Raw genomic sequence first — 25,835 nt, forward strand, 5'->3', positions numbered from 1 at the left:
CTGCATCACATACCATTTAACATTGGTAATCTGTACATGAACATATTGCGACATCTGTCTGCTGTTTAACTTGCAAAATACCAATTAAAAGTTAACTGGAGCGAAGTATCAGTGTCTTAATGAATAAGGCACTAGTAAGCAGGTTTAAGCATATATAAACACCAGTAAGTGTGTATAAGTGCATTTGTGCAGGGTATGCATTGCTTTGCAGACACACACACACACACACACACACACACATATGTGTGTGTGTGTGTGTGTGTGTGTGTGTGTGTGTGTGTGTGTGTGTGTGTGTGTGTGTGTGTGTGTGTTAATAGATATATACAGATATACAGCTATGATAGGAAACAGTGCACAAGAATGACATATGTTCACAGGCTATGCCAATGGAAGTGAGGGGCCCAAGCAAGAAACATGAAACACATAGCATGATCTTCCACCCCCCCCCTCAGACAGCAAGACCAAAAGAAGGTGATAAACTGAACATTCTGGCTGGTTTGTATACATACCCGACATACAAGGGAGGAAAAGCCTGATGACCCATGGGTCGAGACAATTGTATGAAATGGGTCCCGTGAAGTGGGGAGTGGGCAGCGTGTAGTGGTGTGTTCAGAACTGACCAGGACCCAGAGTAAGGATGGGTGCTGTAGAGGAGGTGTGGGTAGGGGAACTATGGGTAGCTACTTATGGGTCTAGGTGTACAGGTGCTGGCTGATGTGGGCTTATATGGACAGCCCCAGGGATGTAAGCAAATGTGTTTATTGGGCAGAGGCATCACCCAATGAGCAGCCACATCCACTATGAGTCCCACTGCAGCAAAGTGTAATCTGTATGGCAAGGAATGGAATAACCAGAAGTAGATGTATATATGTAGAGGTATGTGTGTGTATATCTACCCATAGCGACATAGAGATAAGCCTCTCCCTCTCCGTAGTACAAATGTATACATACAGAGAAAGAATATATATACATACCCACATATATATATATATATATATATATATATATATATATATATATATATATATATCTTACTACTTAATGACCGAACGCACGACACCAGTGAAATCCGAGACGCCAGAAACCAACACACACACCAACACACAAACCCGAACACCAACAACACCATACAACACCGACACACTACACTACAAACAACACACACAGTACACTACAACACATATCCTAGCCCTAACCCCCACCCTAACCCGCCGGTCCGACACCACACTCCACCCTACCTACATCCCCTGTGTATTGCACACTTTACTGTCGTCCCTCTCCTAAAATCTCACTCCTCTCTACTACTTACAGACTAACCAAGCCATCATTACTCTCTTCCTCTTCGTCGGGACTCGGTTCGAGTGTGTGGTCGAAGGGTGTCGGTCGTGGTGCTGTGTTGTCACTCGAATCGTTCGGCGGGCGGGAAGTAGATAGATATATATATATATATATATATATATATATATATACAGCAATATATAAATATATACATGCATGCATACATATACAGATATATCTGTATAACTAAGAAAAAACACCAACCCGGTGTCTGCCGACACCGCGATTCACCAAACCAACCAAAAATCGAAACTGGAACTGGAAGCAAGGCAAAGAAACTCTTCCAAGTTTGTTGAAACGTTTAATCCACAGTGAAACACAGTAAACCACACAGGAAATCACAATGAACGCCTTCTCACTCAGCGTTTTTGTCACTACTGGACTTCATCAGATACAAACAACAATTCCTAGTTACCCTTTTATGTATTATTTAAAATCAGTCAACCAATCTGTTTCAAGCCTTCATAATATACTAATTAATTATTCATTTTATTATTATTCATAAAAAATAATAAATAAATAAATACTTCCAAAAAACACAGTTGTTTCTTATGTGATTCTATAACCCTTTTTAAAAAAATTCTTTGCTTATTTGATTTTTTACTTATTTAATTTTTGATATATATAACATAAATAAATAAATAATTAGAAATGTGTTTATAAAATTACCTTTAAAATTTCATTTAAAATTAAATGAAAAGGAATAGATGAGTAAGAAAAATGTATAAAAAAAGTGTATGAAAAAACCTGAAAGAATATATATATATATATATATATATATATATATATATATATATATATATATATATATATATATTTATATATATATATATATATATATATATATATATATATATATGCATATATTTCATTATGAACATATGTTTTCTATGCAACTTTGGTCCTGGTGACATTTATTATCACACCCTTTTTCTTCATATTCTTTCAGCTCTTATTTTCAATAGGGGCTGAATAGATATATGGTCATTTAAGCCAGGTTTTCTATTGGCTTCCAGGGCTATCTGCCACCACATTTCTCTATAGGATATAAGTTCATCCAAGGGACCCCCTCTCTTATTACCAATTATTTGGTCCAACACAAAGAATTGAAATTTGGACCCTACACAAACCTTAGAATGTCTAAAGAGGGCATTAGTTTATTTTTCTTTTTTAATTTTTTTTTTTTTTTAACATCGTACATATGTTCATATATTGAAACAGATTGGTTGACTGATTTTAAATAATACATAAAAGGGTAACTAGGAATTGTTGTTTGTATCTGATGAAGTCCAGTAGTGACGAAAACGCTGAGTGAGAAGGCGTTCATTGTGATTTCCTGTGTGGTTTACTGTGTTTCACTGTGGATTAAACGTTTCAACAAACTTGGAAGAGTTTCTTTGCCTTGCTTCCAGTTCCAGTTTCGGTTTTTAGATATATCTGTATATAGTAATGGGTGTGTGTGTGTGTGTGTATATATATATATATATATATATATATATATATATATATATATATATATATATATGTACGTGAATGTAAATATACACATGTATATAGTTAGGATATGATATAGCATTTATGAGTTACATATGTTCACAGGCCGTGCATATGGGGGTGAGGGGTCCAATAAACAAACGTGTAACACATAGCATCAACCCACCCCCCCAGCTAGGCCGGTGAGACATACAGACACACAATAAAAGTAAACACACCACTGCTTCCCAGACCACCGGCAGGATACTACCAGTGGGAGAAACCTGCCAGGTCAAATCTTGAAACATAGACATCGATGTCCCTTGTGGGACACCAAAAATTAATGATCATCGGAGTCAGTCCCAGTAATGATTCATCAAATCAGGCTGTAGACGTACACGGACCAGTAGGTTGTGCGTCTGATAACCCATGGGTCGACACAACATACGACATGTGTCCCAACATGCGGAGAATGGGCAGTGTGTAGTGGTGTGTTTATACCCCACCTGCACCCACAGTAAGGATGAGTGCTGCAGAGGAAGGGCAGGTGGGGGAACTATGGGTATGCAATTATGGGCCTAGGAGTGCAGGTGTTGGCTGGTGCAGTTGTATTAGGACCGCCCCGGGGATGTAAGTAATATCCAGAAATGGGCATAGCTGACACCCATACCTCTCAACCCCTAAGAGCAAATCCACTGGACATGACATAAATCATTGGGGGAACAAATAGGGACCATACCTCTGAACTGACCCCATTTCCAGGGACGTCCCTGATTCCGACTCAATTTCTAACTCTGTCCCACTTAATCCCTCCTAAAACTAGTGACTTTTGGAGGAAAGGTGGTGAATTACACGTAATGAATAATGACAGCAATTAAGGGTTATAAACACCATTTACCTCAGAAAATGTGTATGAATTCATATGCTCTGAGCCTGTCAATGTGTCAGGTTAATAGCACTAACAATTTAAATGTGTCCCTGATGTTGTTATGACGTGTCCCTGATTCAGTTGATATTTTTCCCCAATCGTATGAGTGGTCTGATAGGGACAGAAAGCACATATTCCACTGACAACCTTAGAAAGATGATAGAATATTAGGTATGCAGTAGCATGACTCGGCTGAAGGAAGTGGGTTCCAAAACCCAATTACTTGTTTGTACTGAAGAATTAGCTAGACAGGTGCAGATTGTAAGAGGAACACACCAATAATATGAATCAAACTCTGGACAGGCTGTGGATTCTGTACAGTCGAACAGCATGCTTTTGCCTAATGGGCAGCCATTCCTGATACTGTATGCATGTAATCCAATGTAATAGGCATCACAAGGTAATATTGTAGTCCTCACTCCCACCCAGGGGTGTGAGTGTCAGATGCAGACATCAAATGCAGAGCATTTGCAAGTACGGGAGCAAGCAGGTGTAAGCCTGTTTAGACGCCTGTATGTGAGTATTACACCGGTGAAGCAATGTAGAACCTAACTGAGTGTAAGAAACTGTAACCGGAGGTTAGCATTGCTTAGCTCCACACAAACCCACTCACTCACAACTGCTTTAATGTGCCTTAATCACTCCGTATCCAATGTCCTTGTTCTGCCCAGCAACAAAATAAACTGCCTCTGCAAGGCTCAAAACTAGGGCCATGTACACACAGCAATTGTGATTTACCACTAAGCCATGGCAGATATACAGACATCGGATCTTATCACAAACATATCATCCAGCGCAGTCATTCAACAGTATAGGAAATGTATTCCATCATGTAGATCTATGTGTGTGTGTTTATGTCCAGATATAGATACATACATACATATAGATATATCAAGAACATCCCATGTGACAACAAAGCATTACAAAGGAATGAAGAGGGAAACACCAGCAGAGCCTTATTTTATGTAGTGGTGTTATCCTATGTATTATCAAGACTCCCTCAGATGGACATGTGTCATTAATACAGGCAAACATTTGTACATTGGCCAAATACATCACTCTATGCATTTTATTTACATTAACACAACAGTTCCTGTCCAGTCATTATGTGAGAACAGTACTCTTGCAAGGTGCTATGTGTGATATCGTCATCATGAAAAAGGTAAATGGGGTAACCATAGAGGGACCGGTAGTATTATGTGCACAATGAGGTCGTCTGCACCACGTGTACCTGGAACCTTTAGGAGTCATGTGCGTACCAGGATTGTGTGCCTGAGAGAGAGGGGTGAGGACAACTGGAGTATGTCGTGATTCATATTAAAAGGGTTACATGTCCAGTGGACACATGTGTGAAATGGACAGCTATGTATGGGGCAAATGTTGTTCTAGGAACCGATTGACCTTTTGTTTCCATAGGGTGAAAGTGGGATGTGGGGGAAGGAGAGTAGGTATGCTCGTGGAGGATAGGTTGGGTAGGATGACAGACAAGACAGCATACAGGGTCGGTATATGACATGTGAGGGGATACACCTTGGACAGGGAGGGGTGTTCAGCAGTCACAAGCCCATGAGCCCCCAGATGGAAACAGTGGGACGGAGGTCCCTAGCCATGGGCAGCCATCACTGCACCAAAACAGCCGCAAAGGTGGCAGTGCTGGGGGCTGTCTAGGAGGGGCAGGCTCACCCTGCAAATGTGACACTCTGCCCTCGAGCTGGTGTATCTGGCCTCAAAACCCCTTATTGAGCCCCCTACGCACCACATCTGGGACTGTACGACAGCAGACACATTCCTGTCTGGACCTGCTCCCAGGGGGTCAAGCTCCATCCTCAGTGGTGGTTCCACCAGAAGGTGGTGCAGAGCCAACAGAGGTGGAGGTCCAAGGCTGGGCCCCAGATGTGCTGGTGCCCGGCGCCATGGTCAGCTGAAGTGGGACAGGAGGTTCTGCCAGGACCTCCAAACCCATACAGCCTATGGTGTTGCAGTTGTAACATAGATATGGCTTAGTAATAGTCAACAGCATTCAGGATTACTTATAACAGCATGCATAGATATAGGTTCATAGGTTCATAGGTTTATACTAGGCTATCTGCCCTAAGGCATTTATAAGCCTAGCCCAAATTTTTGTGGCTTACGCCACCCCTTATATATTAAAAATACTGTGCCCATTAGTTTGTTGTGCCTCTGTCCAGCAGTGACACAGAGATGATTCCCGGGGTAAACCTACGATCTCCCATCCACAGGTCTAGATTTCTCTTGAACAGAGTCAGCGAGGTGCTCTGCCTCACATGGACTGGGATTTTATTCCACAGCATAGGGAGTCTCTGAGTGATAAATCTATTCCTCAAGCACGTCCTATTTATATCCATGCTAAGGTTTAAGTCGCTTGCTCTAGTGGTTTTGGTGGATTTGGATTTTTTGAGGTGGAGCATGTCCATTAATTCCAGGTTGGACATGGCCTTGTATGTCAGGCACATGTCACCTCTGAGCAGACGGTATGCGACTGAATAGAGCTGGAGTTTCTTCAATCTGGCAGCATATGACAGATTTTGGAGTCCCTTTATCCTTTTGGTGAGGAACTTTTGGGGTCTCCAATTGCTGCAGATGTCGGGTGAGATACATCCCGAATGGGGCATTGTACTCGATCATTGGTCTGATAAGTGAAGAGTACAGGGGAACAATGACCTCACTAGATCTGGATGTGAATCCCTTCATGATCAGGTGGGCAATGTAGAAGGTCTTTCTAACCACTTTAGCAATGTGAGTGTCAAAGAAAGGCCACTGTCAACCTGGGTCCCCAGGTCCCTGATAACCTCTTCTATGCTTAGTGGATTGCCACCTATATGGTAGCTTGGGGTTACCTTGTTTTTCCAAGAGTATGACTATACATTTTTGGCGTTTAACTTCAGGCCATGGCTCTGGCACCAGCTATCTGTTTCCGTGAGTCCCTTCTGAAGGATATCCATGTCCGATGCACTTTCCACTGTGGCCCAGTTTGCAGTCATCTGCAAACTTTGTCAGCCAAAGTCCTCCCATGTTGGCCTGTACTTCTGAGAAGTAGATGCCAAACAATAGGGGCCAAGGACCGAGCCCTGTGGGACACCACTTGTGACCGGCTTGGAGTCTGACACAGCGCCAGCAACTCTAACCCTGTGGGTTCTGTCCTTAAGCCAGTTTGCAACCCATCTTGTGACATATGGGTTTACATTTAAGCTGGTAAGTTTTTCTACAATACCAGTGGGGTATTGTGTCGAGCCTTTGCAAGGTCAAGGTAGGCTGTATGGACTGCCTTTCCTCATCAATGGCCTTGGTGACTGTTTCAAGAAGTCGACCAAGTTCAAAGGCATGATCTTCCCTTGACAAAGCCAAACTGGGTCGGGTCCAATGTCTGCAAGTCCCTATATCTTTGTTTATGAGCTCCATTATGATACTCTCCATAGCTTTGCAGACTAGACTTGTTAAGCTTATGGGCGGTAATTACCAGGGTCCGTAGAGGCGCCGCCTTTGTGGAGTGGGACAACAGTTGCCGTCACGCCACTCCTTGGGCACGTATCCTGTGGTAAGGCTGAGATTAAACAGCTGCCTTATGTGCGGGTTTAATTCCTCATTTAGCTCATAGCACACAGCCGGGACACCATCCGTCCCATTGATGCTGTGTTTTTAGCTTTAGAGAGCAGCTTTCACCTGCGCAATTGAGATGTCCGGGAGGCTACACTCGGCTGGGATAGTTATCTCTCCTTTAGGGGGGGGGGGTGAAGTTTGCACTGAACCTGTCTGCCAGTATGTTGGCAATGTCTGTGGGTTCAGTGATTTTTGTATCATTTTGGACTAATTCTGAGCATATCTGGGAGTTTCCACCCAGGTTCCTAACATAGATGAAAAAGGCCTTATGATTGTCCTTTGAATCCATGGCAATTTTTCTCTCAAAATTGGCCTTAGTTGATTTTATGAGTGCTCGTATTTTTTACTAATAATGATCAGGGTGACTTCCCTTTTATGGATTTTGTTCTATCATGTAATAGCTTTCTCCTCTTATTGTAAAGTTTGTTAATGGCTGGGGTCCACCAGACTGGACGTTTGCCCTTTGTGGAAAGAGTCTTGGTTTTATTTGGGATTGCCTGATCCATGCAGTCCTGGAGGTGTTCATAGAAGGCATTTGTAAGGGCTTCCAGCTTGGGTTGTGGTTTCCACTGGCTCAGGGCCTTGAAGGATACCACACCAGTCTTGAGTAGTGTGAAGTTTGCTTTAGAGAAGTTCTTCACTATGGTCTTTTTGTTTGGGGTGGGCGCTGGATGTGGATTTCCAGTGAGATTAGTTTGTGATCAGATCTCACCAATGAGGGATATACTTCCGGTGTGGAGCATTTTGTCCCCATGTTTGTGACAATGAGATCTAGTATATTTTCTCCTCTCGTGGGAACAGTGACTAGCTGTTCCATGGCATTTGAATTTATGAACTCCAGGAACCATTGGGCTAGAAAGTTAGGGCTTGAGTAATGTTCCCAGTCTATATTCGGTAGTTGAAGTCACCCAATATGATGGTGTTTGGAGATACATTTATACCCTCCAGTGTCTTCAGGAAGGCTGTGTGGGGTTCCTGAGTTTGAGAGGGTGGCCTGTAGCATGCTACAATTTGTAGAGCAGTTTTGCCTATGGTTAGTTGCACCTGGATGGTTTCCGAGCCAGGCATTGGCACCAATCTGGAGGTGTGGGTATCCTTTCTGAATATGGATACACCCGGTCCTTTTGTGGTGTGGTCCAGGTTTTGGGGCCGGAACGCAGGATATGAGGTAAAACCTAATAGTGCCGGGTGCTCTCAGGAGCCTTGAACCAGGTTTCAGTTACAGCACAGACATCGATGTTCTCCATACTGAGAAGGGCCTCGAAAAGTGCATTTTGATGTTTAGACTTCTGGCATTGAGCAGCATTACCCTCAGTTTCTTCCCATTTTTGTTTTCTACGGTGGTAGGTTTAGAATTTGAGCCCTGCCTAAAAAAGGCACTATCGGCGTGGCAAGAGCCTTAGCCAATATCCGAATCCCAGGGTGACAGGTGCAAGCTGTCCCTTGCGGCAGCGTGGCTTGTCAAGCATGTCATCCCAGGCAGACAGACACTGGATCCCTTTGAATGACACCAGACATTAAGCCAATTGTTAAAGCTGATCATCTTGTCTCTATATTGTGGCATCATTCTTGGTGAAGGAAGGATACTGCTCAGGGTTAGGGTCATACCTGCCTGGGCTACATAATCAGAGAGCTCCTCTATGTCTCTTTTCATGTAGTCCAGGGAGGTACGTCTCAGGTCGTTCACACCAGCATGGACAATGACTGTGTCATATTTGTACTTGCCATGGAGTGACCCGAGTGCTTGTGTTATGTGGCGGATTCTAGCGCCCGATAGGCAGCTTACTGTGACCCTCTCCTTGTTCAGCCTGGTGAGTGGGACGTCAGTGTGTCTGACTATGGAGTCACCTATGACAAGTATGTTTGGTGTTGTATTTGGCCTTAAGGGCTGTGACTGCTTTGCACACTGCTTTTGTGGTTTATGTGTTGCTTGTGGGGTGTCTTGAGGTAGCAGTTGTTTGGGTGTCTGCTTTGGAGGCCTCTGCTGTTTAGGTAAATTTTTACTCAGAGCCTCCAGGTATGTCTTTGTGTGTTTATGTGTTTGATTCAGTGGAGTGGTAGCATTATGTGAGGCTGGTTTTGTGGTGTGTGTAGTTGCCTTCTCCTCCTGTCTGGTCTTGCCAGTCCTGAGTTGAGAGAGCTCAGCCTCCAGTTTGGCTAAATAGCTGCATCTCTCGCAAGTATTTGTGTTATGTGGGAGGAGGAGAGGGTTGTCTGTGTACATGAGGCAGTTATAACATTGCCTCAAGATTCCCAGATTCACCAGCTGGACCAGAGAGAAGATTGACAACTGACCTTTGGACATGCTAGAATAATATTGGGAATTCCTTAATTGAAAACAAGGGCCAGTGGGGAGTGAGGGTGTAGTGCTTTTAATTTTTAGTGCTGACTTATATAATTGCTTTAGTGAGCAAGTGCCAGGTAACTTGAGTGCAATGTGTTACAAGTAACTAAATGCAAAACGACAAACAGTAACTTTCTTTCAAGTGAAACAAGGAAATAAGTACAGTAAGCAATGCAGATATCACTAGTGATCCACAGAAGCTGAGAAGTTGATTAGGTGGAATTAGCTTCCAGGAAATAACAAGCAAACAAACAACAAGCATATAAACAAAGCTAGATTCAGCAGGCCTGGATCTAGTCTATGCTAGAGCAAACAAGGTGAACCAATTTCAGTAAGATACAGTTCAAATATTCAGGCACTATAAACCTTTAACCAGAAATTCCCAGCTCAGAAGGGCAGAGTCCAGCCTCTTCTCCCACAAGAGTGCAGACCACGAACCTTCTTAATGTAAAATAACTGGCCTGAAGCCCAAGTGCCTAAACCAGAACTAATACACTTGGACACTGGGCTCTCAATCAGCAGTTCCCAACTTAGAAGGATGAAAGCTCCATCAACCCAACACAACAGATGGTATACATTTGCAGAGGGAGCACAACACATGCATTATATACTGCATGACATCTGTACAAAGTGTAGAAGACTTGTGACTGCAGCTATGAACAGTGGCCCATTATTGGCATGTCACTGAGAACCCCAGACAGTGTCTACCATTCCACTGTTTCATGTGAGTTATGTCCAATCAGGGATGTGATGGCAGTAACTCATCACTATCACCATGTACTGACTGCAATCCTCACACTATGCTCCTGCAGTTCACAGATGTGTGTTCAGTGAGTAACACAGGAAACAAATGGTTCCACACACTGACCAGTCCACAGATGGCCCTACAGATGGGGGTTCCCTCACAAACAGAGCACTGTCTTGTCAGTTTTAAAACATGCAGAATAGCCATTACCACACACAACTTGTTAAACTGGCAGTAGTCTTAATGAAGCATAGCTACATTTACATGCTGTAGTCATGTCTGGCACATCACCCTCCTGTCTTTAGGCTATTTCCCACTGTGTATGTTGTTTGAGGAACATCCAGATATCATATGTGATGCTGTTTACCAAACACGAGATCCAGGTACCACTCACAGCGACTGTCATGGGCAAACACCAACATGATATTCCTAGATATTGTACAGTGTTTCCATGCGATTGGCTATGGGAACATCATCACAGTGGTTCCACATGCAATCAGCTAGAGGAGGACTGCAATAGGTGCAGAGGCCATCACCTGATCATGACCATCACTTACAAAACACAAGCTGCTACTGAGCAGGTGTACAACTCCACATCCACCAGAGAGTGTTTGGGAGGGACAGACAGAGACAAAGTACAGAGAAGGGCTTGGAGACTAAAACCTAAGCATCATCTGTCACACACCTACCAGTACAGGGGTTCAAACTCCTGACTGACTAGTCATTACTATTACAAGTGCATGTGGTTAGTCTATGTGTCACAAAGCTGACATGTTGGTGTGCAGTAAGAACATATATGTGTGTTGGTGTGCGACATCTGCAACAGAGATATAGTAGACATACATTAGGTGTAGCACACATGGCTGTCCAGATGAATTTATGTCATTGTCAACACAACCACACTCTCTAATGGACTCACATTGACACACTTTGCCAGGCCCACAAATACACTTCCTAACTACTTAGTTTGCCATACTGCAGTAATGTACAGGTACTATATGCACCACAGGGGATATCCGGAGGTTCTATGGGCTAGGGCATGTGAACATGTCTGACATCAGTTGGTATGCCAATGGGGGTTATACTGGGTGTGACTGTGGTTGGGAGCATCATACCCCACACGCAGACACAAGGTGCCAGTACTGACATGCACGTGTGCATTGCTTCATGGGTGTGTAGTGGTTGGCTGTGCAAGATGGCTGTACAAGGCTGGGTGAGGGGTAATCCTTGGCATCATGCCACCCGACAATGGTGTGTAGTGTGGTACAGGGGTGTAGTGTCTGCAATGTCCCACACAGATGGGTATTGTATGAACTGTCCTGACATCCTGGTTACCATTGTGTATGGCCATTGCTTTGCAATGCATACCATGTCTGTGTTTGATAGTCCTTGACATGGACATTGCCTGGGATGTGCATGTCCCACAATAATGTACAGTGACATGTACAAGTGTATCTGGTTTGGCTGGCACATGTTGTGTACACAGACTGTTATCCCCAGATATGCCATTACTGGCCTGGTGTGGCAGGACCTGCTTATAGACAGCCGGTTGACCCTGCACCTGCATTAATAGCATGATACAGGTATTCCCTAGTGTCAGTGGCATCGATCCTTACATGGCACATGTGTAAGGCATTGTATGGCCTCTGTGGATCACATTTGATGGCACCACATATGTTGCAGGCATCCAGTGGGGAACATAGTGAAGTCATATTGTCCGCAATTATGTGCCTATTGTACTGCTGTACAGGTTGCCATGCCCTCTGCAGCCCACTGCAATCACACCATGCCTACTATCTGTCATCAATGTGCAGGGTACTAGCAACATACTGGGATATTCTAGGCAAGTGTGTATGACACATGGGTTCAGAACGTATTCCTGGTAATAGTAGGGTTGCATACTTTGTTTATCAGGCCTTTTGCCAGATGTAGGGGTATGGCCTGCCAACACAGTCCCTTGGCTTACTGACATCTGTACTCCTCGTGAAGTGGACATTGTGGCATATAATACAGACACCATATAGGAAAACTACAAAATCTGCTCCCCAATATGTCCAGTGGTTAAACACTCACAGCCATTTCCTTACCAGCTCTGACTGTCAAACGCACACTCTTACCATCTCTTGGAATAGAACCCCTACCAAACTAGTGTATCACACTACAGCATTACGCAGTTACAGCATGCACTACAGAAATCACTGAGTTACAATAGTCCCAGAGGTGTATTACTAGGTGGGTGACAACAGCAGGATTGCCAAAGGTGGTTATGTGAATTGTAAATAGTGTGCATACTCTAAAAAGCATTATTCCTTTCTCAGGCAGACAGACACACAGTTGACCTCTCTTGGAATAGAACCCCTGCCTAACTAATTTATCACACTACAAGCAATATGCAGTTATAGCACGTACTACAGAGAATACTGGGTTGTAGTAGTCCCAGAGGTGTATTTCTAGGTGGGTGACACCAGCAGGATTGCCAAAGGTGGGTATGTGAATTGTAAAGAGTGTGCATACTCTAAAAGCATAATTTCTCTCACAGACAGGCAGGCAGACACACACACACAGTTGGCCTGTCTTGGATTAGAACACCTACCAAACTAGTTTAGCACAGTACAGCATTATGCAGTTACAGCACACACCATGTAGATTACTGTGTTATAGTAGTCACAGAGGTGTATTCATAGGTGGGTGACATCAGCAGGATTGCCAAAGAAGGGCATTTCAAGTGTACTGTGAGTTTTACATGTCTGTTACCTGCGTGTACCCGCTGCCTACTGTCACGAAAACGCATTTACACCTGCTTACAACTGTCTTATGCCATCCTAACTGACAGTATCAACAAGGCTGCTTGCAAATCTTGAATGCTGGACCATGCACACTGAGGTCACTGGACGTGCCACTAAGCCATCTGGGTTGTATACATGTTGCATGGAATCTATAATTCACATCTTACTACAGGTATTCCACAGTACTGAAAACAAATGTGACAGTCACTTCTGTATATATGTACAGTACCCTTGCATGTACTGTACTCTGAAACAGCAAAGACAAGTCTACATCTGTACAACTGTCATAACTATATATATATATATATATATATATATATATATATATATATATATATATATGTATATTTGCACCTAAAGGATGTGTACACACACATATATATGCATATACACAGACACAGCTATAGCTATATGTATATATATATATATATATATATATATATATATGTATACACACACACACACATCTGAACACCCTTTGTGACACAGAAGGGTTCCAAAAGAACTGACGTGTACACAAAACAGAGGCATCTCTTGTGTTATAACATTTAAATCTTAAGCAGTTCTCCAGAGAAGGGATGGTTGTTGTGTATGTGGAGTTTGGGGTGGGGAATGATGGCTAATGTAATCTACCCCAGGGATTGTGGAGTTAGGGTGGGGGAATGATGGGTATGGACTTACACCCCAGTGACCACTTCTGTGTCACTGCTCGACAGTGGTACAGGAAAATAACATACCCAACTGTAGTTGTGCTTGACTGTGTATTCTTTGCCATTCCTAGCTATGTAATACTTTGTAGACACCAGTCATGCTAAAAGACATTACACACGTGTATGCCTGGCTACAGGGTAGTCACACACACAAACACGCACACACTTGCCAGTATTGTGCATACACATCTTGCCTATGTAAAGGTAACTAATACAGTGGTATGCAGTTGGGGTATGTGCCACAGAACACATACAATTACACTTACTCTGATTCCACTTCTGAGCTGGGTGACATCACAGGACTGGTTACTTGCAGTGGGGAGGGGGGAAGAGAGAGGTTTAGCAGTTGACAAGGATAAAGGCCAGTGCAAAAGGAGGTATCTCTTTGGAATGCAGCAAAACCCACTGTCATGACAGGATGCAGACACAAATACACAGAACCACACTTAGCCATTTGCTGAGACACACACAGTTGCCAGTGGTGGGATCAGAACTCATGCCTATCTGTAGATCACTATTACAGTAGGCTGCAGTTACGAGATGGCGCCACAGAGATTACACATTCCAAGGCAGTCACACTGCCCTTCTAAGATTGAGAACAACAACAGGGAGACTGACAGTCACAAAGTACATAGCTGTAAACCTGTGTGTTTAAAGTAGGTGTCCATTACAACCTGTATGCACAAACAAGACACAATCTGCAGGTAGGCCTGAGAGGTATAGTTGTAGCACAACAGGAACCTGAACTGGAGTATGGCCATCTGTGGAATGGACAACTACTATCACTATACAGGGTTACAGTGGGCATGCTCATATACTTAGTAGCACAGGGCTGTTTGGGATGCACCATGACTATAACTACACAAGGTTATGCTGGGCATGCTCATACACTGAGTAACAGAGGGCTTGTTTGGATGCACTTACTCAAATTACACAAGGTGGCAGTGGGTATGCTCATACACTTAGTAGCACAGGGCTGTTTGGGATGCACTCCGATTCTAACCACAGAAGGCCACAGTGTGCATGCTCATACACTTACATGTACAGAACACATTGTAATGGACTCCTATTGTAAACACACAGGTTTACAGCTATGTACATCTTACCTGTCAGTATATATGAATATCATACTGGTATACTACCTGATACCTGTATGTGGCCTGTAAATGATATATCTGTGTCTGTGCTGTGTGATACACATGCATACATGTACATGAAGTACTGACATATATATGTTAAGTATACACATTCATGCATGTGTGGATGTGGCAGACAATAGGCTACCTGGGACACACAGGCGGATGCTACCTACAGCATGTGTCACACACCTTGCTGCACTGAAAGGCATACATTGATAGCAGGTTGTGGACAGTGGCATTATACGTGGAACAGTGGCATGTACAAGCATAATGTGTGAGCCACATTGTGTAATGGTACTAAGGTGTAGGTGTCAAGATTACCTCTCCTGGCCGTGTTAGTAGTTGTCGTTATAGCAGGACTGCTACCCTAAGTATATCTCACATTGGTCATATACACAATTTCTGCTGCTGTCTGTCACCTTACATGAGGTATTTGCTACCAAGCACATAACTTCCACTTGCAGTGATGCCATGGTACTAGTGGCAACTGCTAGACCAAAACAATGAGCCAATGTCCTGCTGTTATTATGAGGTTGTCCAGTGTCTGTCATTCCGGGCTGTCATGACTGAATGACAAGCCTTCAACACAGAGCACATGCATCCATGTTTCACGTGTGTGTGGATAATACCTAGGTCACATTTACCCATATAGTCGCATTCCAAAGCAAATGTCCTACACCCAGAAGTAACACCCTGATACCTACAAGACAATTATATTGGATGCTTATGCTAACCAGTGCTAGATGTGTGGCTTTAGTAATCCATTTGCTCAATGTAGAACCTACAATGGGGAATATTGACTTTTGTGCAGTGAGGAACACCTGGCTGAAGGCTCTGTAGTGCACAATTGCACTACCACTATATAACTCAGATCCAGACATGTGGGCCATAACAGTGGTATGGACCATTCCAGGTGGTGGTGTATACATATTCATAAAGGCTACTCACATGTAAAGACCACTACTTTGACATAACACATCACAGATGAGTCAGGTACAGGTGACAGTGGCAAATGCTGCATTCTAGGTTGTATCCTCATATACATCCACCACCTTGTCCTCAGACTACCGACACACATCCATATGTGGTATGAATAGTATGGTAGACCACCAGATAATCCACGATTGGTGGACCTATGCCTACATCAACTGTGCAAAGTACCCATGTACAGACACAGCTGCATAATGTGTTATGCAATGCAATAATACCACTGTTTGTAACCAGCTCAGTTGTACTTATACCAGGGTTCTTCGGATGTTGTCAGCATTAACACGGTCAACTGTTGCTGTACACCAGTAAACAACACCCTCATGGTTGGATATGACCTAACTGTACCTGCCCTGGATATGTACATCCCACACTCATAAAACATAAATGACATTACTATAGCTTTTGTTAACTTTCTACATGCATGTGGCTACAGTCATTACACACATGCACATGGCAGATAACATGCTAACAGTAAATAAGGTTTGATATCTATGTTAACAGAGGTAATATTCCCTCTCTACTGGTTACCCATAACACCTATCATATCATACAACACCCCATGTGGCATGTATGTCATTAGACATGTCCACTTAATGCAATGCCTACAAACATACCCAAATAACAGGATCATAGAACCTACACAAGGCCTGTATTGACAGTCTCAGAGAATTCCAGCTCTGCTCTGTATGTTACTGAGTAGTCACAGGTGATATGTTCATGACATGTACAGCCATGTGTGGCCACAGCTCCTACATATACCCCATGTCAACAATTGCAAGCCATGCATGCTGTGTGCTGTCTGGACATTAGCCTTAGTACCACAATAGCCAGTACATGTTGGGGTGAGATGTTTACAAGCCACAGATCTCACACATGCTTGAATGAGTGTACTGCCTAGCTCTAACAGAGCACATTGCTGGCACTCTTCCAGTAAACTTGAGGTGTGTGTGCCAAATATGATGTGCTCACTGTTGACCATTACAGTACCCTGGCTTCACCATGGCACTGTCAAGTAACAGTTTGTAGAAGCATGACATGGAATAATGCTGTGTGTGTCTTGCTGATATGTGCTGTTGTCATATATGTACACTTGACTACTTGGTGAAGGTGGTGGTGTCCTACCAGTACATGAATACAACATCCATTATGGTGTAATGCTCAGCTATGTTTCACACACGGTGTGGGGAAGGTGTGGAATACATCCTCTTGACCTGCTAGTGCACTTCCTGATGTAGGCCACATATGTGTACATGCATTGATGTTTGTGTAAATTCCATGTGTGTGCAGTGTCTGATGTCTGAAGGTGACTGTTGTCTTAGTACATCATGCTGTTGCAATACAGCCTCAACATTGCCAACTGTATATGGTGATATGCTCTAAGTACAGTAAGCCATACATGAGGTATGGACAGATGTTTGGACATGACTACTAAGTGGTGAGGCTTCTTTGCAGATGAATGATTACTGAGGACAGTTCACTGGTGTGCTACAACCATTCCTACAATAATCTGTGTAACTGCTAAGGTCAGGTTTTGTTAATTGAAGTGGGACACCTGCAGCAGCTGGAAAGGCCCCAGAGGCTCCTCACCAAAAGGATAAAGGGTCTCAAAAATATGTCTTATGCTGCCAGACTGAAAGAACTCCAGCTCTATTCAGACGCATACCGCTTGCTCCGAGGTGACCTGTGCCTGACATATAAGGCCATGTCAAACCCAGATTTGATGAATATGCTTCACCTCAAAAAATCTAGATCCCTCAGAACCACAAGGGTGGGAGACTTAAACCTTGACACGGTTATTAATAGAACGTGCTGGAGGGACAGATTCATCACCCAGAGACTCCCTATGCTGTGGAACAAAATCCCGGTACATGTGAGGCAGAGCACCTCGCTGGCCTTGTTCAAGAGGAATCTTGACCAATGGATGGGAGATCGTAGATATACCCCAGGGATTACTTCAGTGTCACTGCTTGACAGAGGCACAGCAAAATAATAGGCATAGTTTTCTTCAAACTAAAGGGGTGGCGAAAGCCACATAACTATGGGCTAGGCTTATAAATGCCCTTGGGCAGATAGCCTAGTATGAACCTATGAACCTATAAGACAGACAATGTAGACTGCTGTAAGGGTGACACTGAAGGCAAACCTCATGACACCTGTAAGAGTAATACCTCCCCTGTGCATATATTGTGCATATATGAGCACAGTTGGCAAAGGAAAGAGTCAGTAAGCTTTGTACCGGATGCGATAGTGCTGTACTTCTGTAATACCTATCATGAGATAGGCAGGTGTTTGATTCATAGTACTGGCACATGTGTGTGTGTGTGTGTCCATATATGTCACGTATGGTTGGGAACACATCCCACATGTTTTCACTCTTCTGAACACTGTTGTTGACACCAGTACAGAGTGAAGTTTAGAAAGAAAGGCATAGGCAGGTGGTTGAACCGCACACATGTAAAGTGTCTGTATGTGTGTGACATAGGTGTATATGTGTGTGGGTGTGTGTGTGTGTGTGTGCGTGCGTGTGTGTGTGTGTATGTGCATGTATGGCTGTCTGTGTGTATGGCTGTCCGGTCCCTGGAGTGAGGCTGCATTTTACCATAGTGAAATGTTAATGTCCCCTCCCCCCATCCACTCAATGCAATCTAGCATCCCTGTTAATATCATCAATCGTAGACAGGCATTCTAACTGCCTGTTAACATGTGCACCCTGGGGTCTGACCTGTTACTACATAGCCTACTGATGGACCACCCTCCCCACATACACTCACTGCACTGTAGTATCCCTGTCGATGTCCTCGATATTAGGCCATTCCGACCACCTGTACATGTGTAATCTCTGTGACGCGTCTTGTAATTGTGTAGTACTATAATGATGATATGCACATAGGCAGGGGTTCTCATCTGAACACTGGCAACTGTGTGTGTGTGTGTCAGAGTGTGTGTTACTGTGTCTGTGAATCCCTGAGTGTGTGGGTGTGTCTGTGTTTGCATACTGTCATGGCAGTGGGTATTACTGTTTCCCAATGAGAGGCCACTATTTCCACTGGCCTTTACCTTTGTCATATGGCATACCACTCTTTTACCTCCTCCCCGCTCCAGGTAACTATACCTGTGATGTCACTCACTATGGATGTGACAGCTCTGAACACAGTAGCTTACTACACAGCTATCATGCTCTTGGATCATTAGAACAGTAAACATAATTGAAACATGGGAGAATATAACTGTGATGTGGAAGCTACAAAGTGCATGCAGGTATTGTCATACTGACCTGTGGGTAGTCAACATGTACATATGCGACACTAACCACAAACACTGACATCCCCCGGCACATGCAACTACACCTGAAAGAAGAAGGCAGAACGTCAAGATCAACATGCTGTTAGTGTTGTTACACATGATACATACTGTCAAACACTACTCAACAATATTTATCCACAATTGTCTACCTAGTATGTTCACCCTGTGCATCAGAACATATGAGCATGTCCCTGCACCGATGGTGTGGATGACAGGGATGTGGCACAGGCATCATCATATGCACAGGGTGATAATGTTTGCCAGAGGCCTAGGCTGCGCCATTGGATGACATCATGTGTGTGTGTTAGGGCCTGTGATATCATTGGGCATGTGTGGATGTTATGCATGTGTGTGTTGAGGTGCCCTGCATTTGTTTCCAGTGTGTGTATATGCATGCACACAGGTCTGGCATGTGGCTGGCCTACACAGGGGTATTATTGATAGCTGCAGACAATACAAGGTAGGTTTCACAAATCACGGTGTCTGGCCACAGCCACGTGACCTGTGCCTGCCAGGGGTTGCACAGGGACTACCAGGCAGAGGTCCAGATTGGGTACTGTCTGATTACACATGCCCACTGAAATCGTGTCCCTACTGGGACCGTCCAGGACCATGTGCACGTGGCCTGCTGTGTCTTGGTCTGGACTGCACAGCACCAGCTGCACTGCCGCTACTGCCACTATGGGAGCAGGCATGTGCAGTAGCATGTTCATGTAGACCTTCAACAGGTGATGTAGCTGGCCTACGTCCATGTGCCTGACGCCTCACTCCCACCAGATGTTCCAGCACAGACATTCCACGCTCAAGGATTGACATGCCATGGTCAAGGACTCCCACCCTGTCACCCAATCGTCTATCCAAAACATCTGCAAGATGATGATGAGCATTTGCAAGTGCCTAGATGTTGTCAGTTAATCAACAGACAGCAGCCCTCTGAAGCCTCAGACCTACTGTGTTGTGCCATTCAGCACGTGCCTGCACTTCCATTACAGCCCAAATCATGTGTCTGGTGACTCCAGCTGATGTGCTGTGCCAGTGGTCCTCCTACGAGCAGCGCTGGGCACATGCCTGTGTGGGACATCACCAATCAGTTGACTGGGATCATGGTGTGCAGGCACACCTTCCATAGTTTCCACACTTAACTGTTCCATGCTACCACCCGCCAACTGTCTTTCCTCTATGGCCAGTGTTGATGGGGTATGTGTAGGCAGGGGAACTGTGTGCGAGGATGAGGGGGAGACAGGTGGAATGGCAACCAATGGGACAGATTCAGCCCCTGACAACCCTGCCTGTGCCTCAATCATACTATCATCATCACTGCTAGAGTCTGTGGGGACACTAACATCAGGTGGACCGCAGGAGGGCAATGCACCTACATCAGCACCTGTGAGGGGAAGACAAGAACTGTAGGTTATAAGTTATGCCGGACACACACACACAGACAAGAGACACACAGACACACACACACACACACACACACACACACACACACACACACACACACACACACACACACACACACACACACACACACGCACACACACACAGACACACACACAGACAGACACACAGACAGAGACACACACAGACACACACAGGCACGCAGACACACAGACACACATGCTACATGCAGGTGATATGGCAGATGGCATTCAGCTTAGACAATTATAGTTTCAGCTTAGACAATTATAGTGGTAGTTATACATCCCTGAGTTGCACACAACAACATGCATGTGTTATAGCAGACGGCATGCACCTTACACATACATACCTGTTTTGCACCATTTGTGTTAGTAGTCTATGCCCCATACCTGCAACACAATGCATGCACTTTGCACAGTTGCACCGCACTGCCATGGTGTGTGCAACATACACCACTTGTTAACAGACCATTGCTGACCTTTGTACATCTCCCACTGATGCTTTGTGTTGGCCACTTCCCCTATGTGTGAGGACATGAGCAGTAGGGTATGTCAACTGCATACTATATTTGCCTGAGCCCTAGCTTGCATATCTCCCCCAAAGCAGTGCATGTCTATTCAACATTATTCCACCTACCCCTTGAGTCTAGACATTGTGCGTGTGGCTGTACACACATGTTTGACATGGCTGTCCCTACTTTTCAATGGTGCCACAGACCAGCACAGGTTTACATAACACCAGCCTGCTGTGTGGCGTATGAACTTGCCAGTCACATGTAGTATGACATGTCTTCTGCTGACATGTTTAATGACATGCATATATGTGTAACACAATGGTGTCCTTTCCAATCTGCAATACTGTAATGATGTCCCAATGCAGGGACGTGTTATACTAACATGGACCTTCAGCTGATGCAATGTTGTCTATCCACCTTACAAATATGCAGTGACATACTGCACATTGAGCTGATGTGCATAGCCATTGCAGGGTGTAATGTGGCTTCACTATTGTTATACAGTGTGAGCTACTGACACAGTTCATAGCCATGACTATGTTCACATACAATACATATCTAATGTGGAATGTGACCCACGTCACTGAGGTGTATACACACTAAACCCTAATGTGGAATGTGTGACACAGGTCATTAAAGGGTATACAGATGACACCCTTGCACATCTGCAACCATATTACTGATGCCTGGCAACTATGCCCACATGTGGCTAACTTAGCAGTACTCTATGTCCCACATGCCATCTGTGTACCTCATACACATGAGGAGCAGGCATGACAGTAATGTCTGACACCAGCAAGGTGAATGTACTATATCTGTGGCCTGATGTGGTTGTTTGTGTATGTTGTGCAACACATGTATGTATATGGATACTGTATAGGTGAATGCTTTCATGTCGTGACAGACTAAAGATGTTCTAGGCATGTTATGTGGTGGTTTCATGTTATGCCTACACAAGCTGTGCACAGGCCTGTATGATGTTTAATGTTTCACATCTGCAATATCACCATTACACAAAGGCCATAGTTGTATTGTGTTGAACCAATGTACAAATGGGTGTACACATATGTACATCACTTCTACTGTGTGTGTTGCTTCATGTCTCTGGCCATCCTCCATGGCCATGTGTACACATGTTATGTCCAATGGCTATGATGGCCATATTATTTCACATGTCAGTGTTATGCCATATGGCATACACCCATAGATGTCATATGCTGCACTGAGGACAGAGTTATGCAGACAAAGTGATGATATGTATGGGATGTGATACATGTTTTGCAGGATAGTTGAGCAGTGTTGCAGTCAGCCCACTACATGTCATGGACATTTCAGATAGCACATGACATTGTGTGTCATTCATAGCAAGGGTATAATCCACAAGGGTGTATCCTGTGGGCTGGTCATACTCCAGCTCCAACACATTTACAGTGTGTGCACACATATGCTCTCTATACAGTACTGTTCATATTCCCAACATGTGTAATGCTGATATGTAGTACCTATCCCTACAGTGAAACACACCTCCACCATTGTATTCACTGTCTGTCCGCACATCTGACAGTGACAGTTTGGAAGGTTTAGTGTAAGTGTTTTATATAGTCATCAATTGTTTCACATGCGTAAGCACTGTGATGCGTTGCAGGTCTGACCAGTGTCCATTAACAGGACCACCATACATTATGTGTACATGTGTTATGGCAGATAGCATGCAATTAATATGTTCCGTGCATTATCAAGCCTGGTAAATAATAACAATCTCACCTGACACAGGCTGCTGTCACTGCGAAATGCCAGAGGTACCTAAACTGGAGTGTCACAGCAGTAAGATCATTATCCACACCTGTGTGATAGCTACAGGGTGCAATGTCCATGTTAGCACATAAGCCAGTACAATACACTATACTATGGAGTATACGCATCTGTGCATACATAGAGTAGCAGACATGTGTGCATACATGCCTTGCATATGATGTTACATTACATATTGTACAGTAACACATGTAACTATGTGAAATATAGTTGTGTTATATATGCAATAGTGACTTACCAGGCAACTCCAGTCTAGGTGGTTGAAAGACACATACCTCCACAATACCAGCTAAAGCTTGTGGATGGAGGTCTGCTGGTGTCCCCAGGTTGGCCAGTAGTTCATCGGTACGTGTGAGTGGGGGCTGGGTGAGTGGCTCCCCCACCTGTTGCACCTTGTTTCTTGGTGATTGCATTAGCACGCTGTTTTGCCCATCTTATGAGGTCAGTGCAGTGTCAGCGCACCTGCTGATATGTGCGATTGTGACCGCCAACATCATTTACCCTCCTGCAGAGTTCCTCCCACAGGGCATCTCGCTGCTGTGCATCCTGTGGCACATGGCTGAAGAGTGTTGTATGGTTGTTGAGGAGGTATGGGACGAGGACCTCATCCTCCAAGCGGCTGTACACTGGCAGTCTGCTACATGGCATACCTGGAAGACATAATGATGGAGACAGGTCACAGTAACTCACAGAGAAGTACAGAAGTACAGCTGAACATACATGTGTATCACATTTATTAAGATTACAAATACATCTTTGCAAATCTACATGACACTAACACCACTGACATGTATAAGTCACATACATTTGACACTTACTGGTGATGTAATGTTATCACCATATATATGTGTGTGTCATGTGATGATGTTGCTCATACACCATTTGGATGTTGTCTTGACGTGAGCATGTCTGTTTGCCTGTACTGGTGTCTTTACCTATCAGCACATGCCTGGATGTGTTCACATTAATGCAATCGACCATAATGCTCTGTATATGTCACATATATAGTCATACATAGCCATTACGGACATGACCTGTGACCCTGCAGACTTGCAAGCATGTATGTGTTTTGCCATATACTTCTACATAGCACTGCACTGTGTAGCATCCTGCCATGTATTGCCTGCGTTGCACATGTGTAACACATGGGACAATAGCTAGCCTGATGGTATTTGCAGGGTTGGATATCAACTATAGCATGTATGGTCATAGTGATCTAGTAGGCTATATGCCCTGGGTCATTTATGAGCCTAGGCAGACAGGTTACCTAGCTGTAGGCAACAGACAGGTAAGTTTAAGTGGCCAGTTCAAGCAGTGCCACAGAACTGATCCACAGGGTTACTGATATATTTGGCATGCGGTCATCACACCATGTCACAGAGAGGGGCAATGTGCAGCTTCACTGGACAGGGCTGCATAGTATGGCAAGAGTATGTTAAGTGTATGGGACAGAGATCTGTCAGGCATGTTGTGATCCTTGAACTAGAAAGGTGGATGTCCATGAAGTATGTGTTATTTGGGATCAGGATGTGTTAAGTGTAGCATGTCCAACACCTCTGGGTTTGACATGGCGTTATTCAGGGTAGGCTGCATGATACATAGTGCAGCTAGGGATTGGGAAGGGCAGTGTAGGCCATCTACACATGAGCAATAACCCTTAAAGGAAATATGTGATCTAATATGGGTCACGTGGGTATTGAGTATGGCTGAGCAATTATCTCTATATTCCTGGATGGCACCCTATCATGATTAGGAGTGCCACATATGACTACCTGTCTGGTTTGGTGAAATAACTATCAAAGGAAGGAGTACTGTCCAGCTGCATCCCATACACACAGTTTCCATTATGTTAACCACTGCCTAGGTGGTAGTTCATGGGTACAGGATTTGTAACATAGGGGATGACAATGCAATACTTAGCTGTCAGATTGTGGTCATACATCACACACCACACATCTGACACACCAAGGCCCTTCTGTATGTTGAACGCAGCACACATTGAATCGACTATTGCTCCTAGTTCATAGTAATTTGCAAACATCAATAGGCTGATGCCTTCTGTGTTAGTTTGTGTGGTATAGATAACAAAGAGAGGTACCAGGAATGAACCCTGTATTACTGTGGCTGGCACTGGTTTGATGTGTGTGTATTAGTCAGACACCTTCTGTAGTGTTGGTTCTACCAGCAGTCCAGTTACCAACCACTCCTGTGACATAGGAATATACACCTAGTTTACTGAGTGTAACTGGAACATAGTATGGGTGATGGTGTCCTACGACCTGGCATGGTCATGATATGCAGTGTGAATCAACTCTACTGTCATCTACATCTGTACCAAGACATCAAATACATTGATCACGGTTCATGGCCTTACAGACCAGACTCAGCAGGGTAGTTGTGCACTATTTCTCATTATCAATGGTGTCTCCCCCTTTGTGGGGTGTAATAACTGTTGCTATGCACCATTCGGTGTGTACACAGCCTGACATGGAGCTATGATTGAACATGATGTGTATGTGGATAGCTGAATGTTCTTACATTTGTGTAGGATACACCCTGGGATGTTGACAGGTCCCATGAAAGCTGTATGTATGGCTTTAGAGAGTGCAGCTTGTACCTGCATAGTCATTATTACAGGGGCTTGTAGTGTACATGGATATATTATTAAGTGTACCTTTTAGGGGGGAGGTGGGAGTGGGTTTAGGTTCTCCAA

Source organism: Protopterus annectens, chromosome 10.part0 (assembly GCF_019279795.1).
Source record: "Protopterus annectens isolate FY-2018-M chromosome 10.part0, PAN1.0, whole genome shotgun sequence".
Classification (NCBI taxonomy): domain Eukaryota; kingdom Metazoa; phylum Chordata; order Ceratodontiformes; family Protopteridae; genus Protopterus; species Protopterus annectens.